The sequence below is a fragment of the Amphiprion ocellaris genome, chromosome 19 (assembly GCF_022539595.1).
Source record: "Amphiprion ocellaris isolate individual 3 ecotype Okinawa chromosome 19, ASM2253959v1, whole genome shotgun sequence".
Lineage (NCBI taxonomy): Eukaryota > Metazoa > Chordata > Actinopteri > Pomacentridae > Amphiprion > Amphiprion ocellaris.
Window position 1 is genome coordinate 4,499,393 of NC_072784.1, and position 10,784 is coordinate 4,510,176.

Consider the following 10,784-nt stretch of genomic DNA (forward strand, 5'->3'; position numbering starts at 1 on the left):
TAACCCGCCTGTTGTCCTCATTTACGGGCACCAAAAATTATTGTTTCCTTGTCTGTAAAAAATCCAAAGATTCAACAAAAAAAATCCTCAAATTTTAGAATATTTCAGAAAATTTGCAAAACCTTCAGTAAAAAAAATTCCAATAATTCCTTAAAAGTTTCCCTTAAAAGTTTTATTAAAAAAAAAAATCCCCCAAATTTGGCAAGAAAATTCTTTTAAATATGTTCAAAAAAATGAGTAAAATCTTCAAAAAAAATCCTAAATATATGTAAAGTCATTACATATATATCAGTAAAACAGAATATTTTTTAAAGAAATGTTAAAATTTTTCTTATTTTTTAAAAAAAATGTTAAACGTGTTTCTTAAGAATTTTGATTTTTTGTGAATGTTCTTAAGAAACATGTTTAACTTTTTTTTTATCCACCAAAAAATGTTGAAAGATTTCCCAAAAATGTTGGAAATGTGGACATCAGACGTTTCACTGTGAAAATATTTTTTTTCCTACATTTTCAAACTTTAAAACGGATCAATTTTGACCCACAGAACGACACAAGAGTTAACCTGACAGTTAATCATCCTGGAAGCCAACATGCCAGAAACGGGCGTGTGTTTTATCACACGGTGATTATCAGTGAGCATAAAGTTGTTAATTTACAGTCTCAAAACTTATCTCTGTGTATTAAAATGAGATATTTAGTAGATTTTGAATGATATTAACCCCTCCCTGTCCTAAAATGGATTAAGCCTTGGTTATACTCTTGCAAATGGATGCATAGATTTAGCTGTTAAACTACTTTTATATTCCATTAGAGACTCCATTCCATACATACAGCATGTGTCAACAGAATCTGTCATTCCAGTGCTTGCCATACATTATCTACTGTATTTAAGCACTTGTGCAATGCACTCTGATGGTGTCATGACATACTTTTGGCCACTCCTCATGTCCATAAAGTTGAGGTCTTGGTCACTTTATATGAATCAAGTACGTCCACCCACCAGACATCCAGAAAAACTTTTAAACTCATCAGTCTTAAGTGAAGACAGATCCAACAACTGCATTGCTTATTTCATGCCAATGATGTTTAAAGAAAACACATTTTGCTTTTGCTTGGTGGTTAGAAGATCCCCAGATTGTGTCCCCGCCTTCCCTGGATCTTTCTACATGGAGTCTGATGTTCTCCCTGTACATGCCTGGGTTTTCTCCAGGTACTCCAGCTTCCTTCCACAGTCCAAAAATATGCTCAGGTTAATTGGTAACTCTAAATGGTAGGTGTTGTCTGTATGTGTAGCCCTGTGATAGACTGGCGACCTGTCAAGGGTGTCTCATGCCTTTGCTCTAAGTCAGCTGAGATACTCCAGCCCCCCTGCGACCCTAATGAGGATTAAGCGGTGTATAGATAATGGATGGATGGACATTTTGCTGAGAGGTTACCAAATGAGCCACCATGCTGGTCCAGTTTGAAATCCAGGAGCAGACAGCTTGCAACTGGAGTGTTTGTTCAAGCAGGTGAAGCCAGTGTTTGCAGAAGGTGTAGTCCGTCATGGTTTACTGTAGGAGAGCAGATGCCAGTCATCTGTCGCCTTCTCCCATGCCTATTCAACGACTAATGCTGAGCAGTGGCAAGCAACCCTCTGACGTCAAAAACTGCCCCATCGACACGTGCCACTATGCAATATGTTGTATCAAGGCGTACACACCACTGCCAAGCACGTACACTATTGCCACTGTAGCGTAGCGTTGTTCCCTGCGGGCACACATTTTGGACTGCACACAAGCACATGTGCAGGGTCTGTGTGGATTTTTTCAGACTTGGACTTTCACATACTCGCAGATACAGAAACTATAACATTGGTTTCATACAACTTTTACTGTCCACAGGTGTCCACTCTGGAAAGCTGTGTTGCATATATGTACATGGGTCATATTAATGTATTCTATGCATGCACACTACGACCAAGCATTCACACTATCATCCTTATAAAAACATAGTTGCCGCACATTTTGGGCTGGACGTGGCCTCTGTCAGGGTCGGTGAGACAATGATGATTTTACATTACAGCAACCCCGCAGAACCCAATGTACGGGCGGTTATGAAAAGTATATCACCAGCCTTTAGGCCACCTCATGGTTTCTGTGTGTCTGCAAGGATATGCATTACATACATTTCATCATCCACCCAAACCAAAAAGTGTCTGCTCGAACCTTACTGCAAATGTCTGTGCAGCTCAAGAAAGATAGATAGATAGATAGATAGATAGATAGATAGATAGATAGATAGATAGATAGATAGATAGATAGATAGATAGATAGATAGATAGATAGATAGATAGATAGATAGATAGATAGATAGATAGATAGATAGATACTTTATTAATCCCAAGGGAAATTCATTTGTGGCTTTTCACACCGCTGGCACGGCAACTGCACATGTACCACCAAAAAAACCCCAAATGGTTCTTAAAACAAATGTTTGTTTCAAGACTATTTAAGAAGATTCTTGGTCACCCACACCTTTATAATAGATGATTAAAAGAGTTGTCTGTCTAGAATCTCTGTCACCCAGGTCATGGTAATCCTAAATCCTTGAAATAGCCAAAAAGAAGTCAAGCTGCCTTCTGCAGAGGCATAAGAGGTGTAATTGGAGAAGTCATTGCCAGACTTTGGAGATGCTTTCCATCAGTGGAGCCCCAAAATAGTGATAGCTTCTAAATTCTCCAGAAATCCTGTGCTATGTCCACCGACTGTGTTCAACCCAGAAATAATCCTATTTTCACAGTTCTGCAGCCCAATTTATAGCTAACTGCTATATCCTGTAAAAGGTGCAAAGTCACAGCGCAGACGTCTGAGACTGTGTTTTTGAGATGCTGCAGTTTCAAGGTGGAAATGCTTAGCCATGTTGTTGACCTCTTATTTCTCTTATGACCCAGCATATAAACACACCATTTGAACATATTCACAAGGTAAAAAGCTTGATTTTCACCTAAGATGTTCTTTGAGTCTGCAAGTATTCATTTCTGTCTGAGTTTTATTATCATTATGAGGAAATGCAATGCAGGATTTCCAGATCAATCTGCTACGGAAGGGCATCAAACGATTATGTAACTGACTAAAACAAATGCAGATGATTGATTAGCTCAGGCAAGTTTTAGCGTGTCTCTTCGGACTGATATCTGATACTCATTTCAGAGCGCAATGACTGATAGCCAAGGGCTGCCAGGAAAAATAATAAAACGATAAATACATCTGAGATTGTGAAGCTATGCACAATACCTTCATGGTTCTTTTAAATGGGAGTTTAACCATCCTGCAGCAGACAGGAGTTTTATTACATCTTGAAAGTCTCATTGGATTTAACTTACCCCAGCATGCTGCACAGAGAACAGAAAAACAGCTTCAGTCACCATTTGACTCAGGAATGTTGAAGGAAATAGGAACACCTGCAGGGAAACATGAATTTGTGAGGAACGTTGACACAGTGCGGGCAAAATAATCAAATGCAGATCCTCACACTGTACGCTGAGTCGTAATAGTCCTGTCAGAGCTGACATGGGGTCATTACAGCCTGCTAATAAGGTGTTTATATTTTGCAGTGGGTTGCATTAGTCATGGCAACTGTTTGATTGTTTGACCTCTTTGTTCTGTCGCTCTCTGAGTCTCTGTGCAGAGTGACAACGTTGAGTCAGGTTGTCTGTCTGGTTCCACTACACACACACACACACACACACACACACACGCACACACACACACACACACACACACACACACACACACACACACACACACACACACACACACACACACACACCGTCGTGTTACCGTGACTTCAGAAGACATTACTTTGACATGCAATAATTTCCTAGAGACTTACTCGAACTTTCTTCATAACTACCACCTTAAAATATGTCTTCACCCTAAAGTTTCATTTGATTTACGTTACAGAGACTTGCTTTTTGTCTCCATAAGAAAGACAAGTTACCATAATGTGATCGTGTAAACACACAACATGAGTAATACCTGCCCACACACACACACACACACACACACACACACACACACACACACACACACACATAAGAATTTTTCTTCTCACACTAGCATGCTGACCTGTTCAGCGTGTTGAGTGGAAAGTCTTAGGCTTACATTCTGTGGCACATTTGACATAAGATAGCATAAAAGGTTCTATTTTATTGAATAAGTGTTAAAAATTACTCAGCGTTGGGTTAATTCTAGCAAAAACAAGAGGGGATTAGAACTGGATTGTCAGATATTGCCTGAGGCAGTGTTAGAAACAGATTTATGAAGGCTTATGAAGGCTTATAGGCTGTATATTAAGGTGGAATTCCAAAAAATTCAGGTATTATATGTTGATTATGACCAGAAAGCACTAAATTAGTTTGTGACATGATGCAATATAAATTGAAAGAGAATTCTAATTGAATGTAAAAATTCAGTTTTCACTTTAGCAGAGAGGAAACAAAAGGCATAGCTGACTGAGAGAGTGAGCCTGTGAGAAAGCACACAGAGATGGATAAATGATATTTGTGTCGACTGAAAGAGTGTGTCGAGACAGCATGAAGCTAATCCCTACTCTAACAATAAAGAGCCTCACAGATTTACTAAACGTCAGCTGGCAATTAGAGCAGATCAAATGCCAATCATGGGAGCAACACAGTGAATTAAAGAGATGTGGGAAAAGTAACGCAGTACAATGTCAGACATTATGACAGAAGCAAGCATGCATGCAGTGGTTGATGTGCCATTAGTTCCCAGTTGAATTAGGTAATAAAGCCTCAGTGCTATTACCAGAAAATCCAGTTTTCTGTCTCCACATTATTATAAAGGCGGTGAAAGGAATTTGTGTGTGGTTCTCAAAGCAAATGACAAATAAACTGGACTAAGAGTCTGCAGCTGCTCCAGTGGCCTTGTGAGACCATGCATAGTGGTTGCAGGTAACTGCTGATGTCAGCATGCTTTCAATAGCAACACTAACATGAAGCACATACAGTGTAATGGTCAATATGTTCACCCTTTCAGTTTAGCAAGTTAGCATTCTAACATTGAGCACAAAACACAATGTACGTAACCTGCAGTCACAAAAAGGGGTGGAAATTGTTGACTTTTTTTGACAGATTTGAACAAAATGAAAAGAGTAATGAATGAAATCAAGAAAAAGGTGATCAGCTACACAAAGTTTCAATGATGTTGCTCTGATAAATACAATGTTGTTAAATGTACTACAACTACAACCATTGATATATTAATTCCTGACATAATGTCAGTTTACAAAACACAACTTGAGGTGTTTAACCTACAGTAATGGAGAATTCAAGATATGTAGCTAGTGCTACAAGTGAATATCCCATAATGTCATTAGCATAGAATAAAGTCATTTAATGGACATTTTAGACATATGATGATAACACATTTGTTGACCCTAACCCCTAACCCTAGTTCACTGCTAGTGAGTTATCACATTTTTGCATTATTTACTAGTGTACTAATTAGCTATCATGTCATTATATTAGATGACAGTGTACATAATTTATCATAAATCTAACATTTGCCAGACCACAGTACTGACATCATTGATGCCCATGAAGCATCTTCCCTTAAAACTTCTCCTCTTACATTTTCACATATTACAGAAAAGGTTTTTATGTTTTGTTCAAACTAATGGATAAAATTCCATATGACTCTCTTCTTACCCTTGTTTACTCCACAACCCTTCATTTTTCACCCTTCAGATCAATCAAATTAGAATCAGGGGTTCCAGATTAGACAGCAATGATTAGAACCTCCTTGGAGAGTGACAAGTGGACCCTGTCTTATTTAAACCTCTGACTCTAATCTCGTGTTCTCTTTGCTATTGAAGTGTGCCGTGTCTTCATACCAAGCTCTAAAGAGCTCTCTGAGGCTTTCAGAAAAAAGGTTGTGGGAGCCTCTGAGTCTGCGAGGGATTTATGAAGATGTCCAAATGATTTGAAATAAACCATTCCACTGTGAGGAAAATCATCTACAATCTGCAGTGTAGATTTCAAATGACTGCCAATTTGTCCAGCCTAAAAGCAGACCGATGCGAAAAGAAGCCTCCGAGCAGCCCAAAATTTCCTCACAGCAGGTAACTATTTCAGCTGCTGGTGTTAAAGTGCTGTGTCTACAATAGGAAAAAGATTGGCAAAATTTGACCTGTATGGGAGGTGTGCCAGGAAATAAGTCTTTGCTCCTCAAAGAAATATTAAAAACCACAGTTTGCCAATGAACATGGAGGCAAAGAACAGGCCTTTTTGGAATAATGTGTTCTAGAGTGACGAATCAAAGATAGAGCTGTTTGGCCACAGTACCAGCAGACAGGAGAAGGACCTCATACTGTGAAGCGTGGTGGTAGTTCTGGTTTGGGGTTTGCTTTATTGCCTCAGGGACTGGGCAGCTTGCAGTTCTGTATTCAACCTGGAACCTTGCATCAAATCAAAAAGCCTGAACATATTGTGAGGCCATCTGTCGGAATGTTGAAGGTGAACCAGAAGTAACTCTTTAAACAAACAGCAAATCCACTAAGGAGTGGACAGGTTTGAATCCCACTGAGGTGTTGTGTGGAGGTTTAGAAACTGGCAGCACATGCAAAAAATCCCTCAAACATCTTCTTCCACACTAGAAAATTTCGTCTACTGATAGTTTTGTTGAATAAATAACTGAAAAGGCTAATTTCCTTGATGTGTTTTTGAAGTATAACACCTGCATCCAAAGGCACGGAGTCCAAATGTTTACTTGTCCAAATATGTCAAGGAAGCCAACAGTTTCCATTGGATGTTCTTATTTTTTCACAATTGGATCTGATGCTGAAAAATATTATTAGTTCTGCAGGTATCTGATTGTAAATGAAAGCATTGGACAAGCTCAAAAAGTGAGTGAATCACCAAAGTCACAGCACATCTTCAGAGGCATATGAATGTCTAAACCAAAATTAACTCAGTTGTTGAGACATTTATCTAAAAAACAAAATTTAGCAAAAGTCAGGAGATCAGCAGAATCAGCTGGATAAATTTTCTGGGAAACATGCAAGTCTACCATCCCTCTAGTAGTCGTTGAGATACAGTAGCACAGTTGAGATAAACACTGGTAGATCGGTTAACAGCATCTCTTTTCACAGATATCATCTATGTACTAATCACTGATTGATTAGTCGATTGATAAATTGATGAATTTAGCTGTCGACAGCTAATCGATTGATTGAGAGGAGTAATCTGTTACTACTGACAGTATCCAAGTACTGAAGCTGCTGCTGCTGATGTTTGAGCTCATTAAAGGCAAAATGAAACTGATCAGATCTGTCTGTTTCTGCTTCTACCTGCCTCAGGACTGCTGATGTAAATTAGTAATGTTGCCATAATCCGGCATATTTACATCTATTGCTGTCTAAATAGATGTTCAATAATGTGCACTGTCCCTATCAAATAAAGAAAAAAAAAAACACTTTCCATATGTGTGTGTTACACTCCTGTTGAGTTGTTGTGTGTGAAACACTGACTCTCAGTTTTGGTGTGAAATTGGTGAGAGTGACTCATAACTTGGTGCGAATTGGACGGTAATTGAAATTCTTCACTGCACTTCGATGCCGAATCAGTACACAGGTACAAGTTGGCTGTTAATAATCAGCAGACAAAGCCAGAACGTCTCTCCTCTGAATTCAGGAAAATCTCTCAAGGTTTTTCTTTTTTCAAAGCTTTAGTTATCTGATGGATTTAATTAATTTAGTCAGACTCACTAAACAAATCCGCGATTTACATTTTCAAACATGGAAATTTCATGTCCCCGATGATTTACTGTAATTAACCTGTAGTGACGATGATAATGAGAACAACGGTGACACTGTTATATTACGAGTGCAATTTAATGCAGCGGGCTACTTCATCTCACCGCAGGCCAGAGGGCTGCTCTCATCAAGGTGTAAGAGGACGAAGGGCAGGTCACAGCTGGGCGGCGAAGAAACCAACAGGCCGGCCGAGTGTTTGGACCAACGCCATCCCTGTTGGTTCTATTTAGTCCAAGCATAAAGCCTGGCTGAAGTGGATTTTTTAAAATTCAACCTTGAGGGTGTTTGCTGGAAGGAGAAAGGTGGTTGGCTCGTTGCCCAGGACAAAGAGGCAATTGGTTTACGGTAGCCCTACAGCGGATGTCCATATGCTGAGCAGGGCAAGATATATATAAAATTAAAATATCAAGTGTGGGAGCAGCTCAGTTATGGGCTCACGTATGGTGAGGTGAGCTGGTAAAACACTTGTCTGAGCAGCAGGAGAAGATGCAGTGAAGTGAACAAACAGCCTGCAGAGTCTTGTGCATCCACATCGCTGGAGAAAAACTGCAGGAGGTGAACAGTAACTGTGGTGGTTGCTATTTTTGATAGCTGGGTCAAAATCTCAGCTAAAGGAGAAAAAACACCTTCGTGGAAGCTGCTGTATTTAACTTTGTCAACACCACAACGGTTTCTTATGGAAACTACTACAGTGCGTGGTGGTTTATCTTACAATACCGACAGAACTGCCAGGAATATGCTTGATTTTTTTCCCACAAAAGCCAGTGAAAGAACACTGGAACTAAAGCCTAAAGTTTTCAATGTCTCTCTTTTTACCCGGTTTCATCACCATGGTAACTGATGCGGCATAGCTAACCTGCTCTGGAGCTGGTTCTGGATTTAAATTGGCTGTTAGAAGCATCACCTTTCCACCAATTATTTTTCTGGTCATATTATCTTTAAGCAATGCAGATTTTCAGCTGAGTGAGTATCTGCAAATCTGCAGAGCTGTACATTACTAATCCCATGAAACAAAGCCGTGCAGTTAGAGTAGGAAAACTGTACCATTGCTACAGGAACCTAAATGCATTCAGTTGGAGATGCAGAAAATGCAGAAATGTTTTTTATGCTCGGTGCTGATTTGCTGCCAAGTCTGTTTTACACTGTTGGCACTGCAGCTCATAAAGCAAAGATTAGAAAATTGATTAGTCTGCTGGTATTTATTACTGAGAATATTCAATATTCCTCACAGTGCTCCACTATAACACCCTGCTCCTCCAGACTGAAGCAGATAAAACACATTTGGTCCATTTTATGTTGAAGAGAAGTAAAATGACACATCAAACACTTCCTATTATGAAGATTTTCACAGGCCACGAGGAAGAAAACTTGGTTAACAAGGAAAGTTGACATCTGCCATCATCACATAGAAAGGCCGATCTAGCTCTCAGTCCATTGTCTTGCATGTTAAACTGTCGTGCATCAAATACACAACTGAAAAAACCAGAAGAATTTGTGTTACCTCCAGAGCCAGCATCCCACATATCCTTCTGTGGGGTTACAGGTGATGTTGCATTTTTAACAAAACTTACCTGACTCTGGGATTCCACACTCCCTCTCTCCCTGCACTGCTTTAGGCCAGTAAAAAAACAAGAAAAGGACTCTGTGATTCTTATGTTATTAAGACAAAATGAAAAATCTGAATCCAAACAAATGAAGCAAGTGCAGTTCTTTCTGTTTGTGTTTGGTCAAGATAAGTTTATTTGTATTGCACCTTTCAACGATGCAATTCAATTTGCTCTGCATCCAACGCAAATTGCAAGTCAATGACACATATAAATAGGATTTTTAATTGAGTAGAATGAAGTAGAAGATAAACATGGGGTAAAACAAGAGAAAATAAGATTGAAAGTAATATTTTCTAAGTGGCTGGGGATTGCTGTAGCAGAACTGCCCTCAGCTTTTCTAAAATCCTACAGTTTCTGCATGAACGCTGATTCTATATGACCCTTTACTCTGCTGTGCAAAGCTCATGCATGAAGGTACTGGGGGATTCAATGCTTGTGTCTGATGCAGTGCTGTTAAATAATGTCTTAAGTCTTTGCTCTTTTTCTTCGCTGGAAATGGAAATGGACAAAAGCAGAGGTCGAGCAGCAGATGCTGTCTTTTCTCACCGAAACAGACACAGTCATGAGAACAGCTCCAGACTCACAGGAAATGTCAACGGCTTTGCCCCGAGGTCAGGGGCATTTGGAGCCTTGATTGGATCTTTTCTTGGATAACCTATAAAACACAATCAGGCAGAGGGAGAAGGCCACAAAGGATAATGAAATTATGTGGATAGCACGCATAAAACACAAAAGGAAAAATTTTAAAAAACCCAGAAGTGATGAAGGTTTACCGAGACGCACATCTGACATGGATGAACATACTGAATGATGAGGAAACACTGAGCCATCTGCTCCAACAGGAAGATAGTATCACAATGTTTGAGAACAGGCAACGCAGAAACGCCTGCAGCAGAAAACTAAATATTTTAACAAAGTAGCTGTATCTGTGAAGCATGAACATACATATTTGTTCCATGTTTTCACCATGAATTATGAGTATGACAGTGTGTAAGTGTGTGTGTGCAGAAACACACATGCATCTTCATCTGCATGAAAGTATAATGCAAATTGCATCCAAAGCAAATTATTAATACATTAATGCTGTTTTCTTCCTCTGCTCTGAGAAGAGTTTGGTGCATTTTTAACACAATAAAATTAGGTGTAATACCAAAAAAAAACCAAAAAAAAACAAACACCCCACTTGGCAGAATAAATCATTATGCTGCAGTCTTTATGCAATTACAATAATTATTAACCTCCCTTGGGTCCTCTGAGCAATGTTTGAACTTACCAAGGCTCCAAATATTTAATTATCTCAGGAGGAGACTAATTAGCACTTTGTTGCAGGTAGTGAGTCAAGAACAGCTATTATTCAAACAA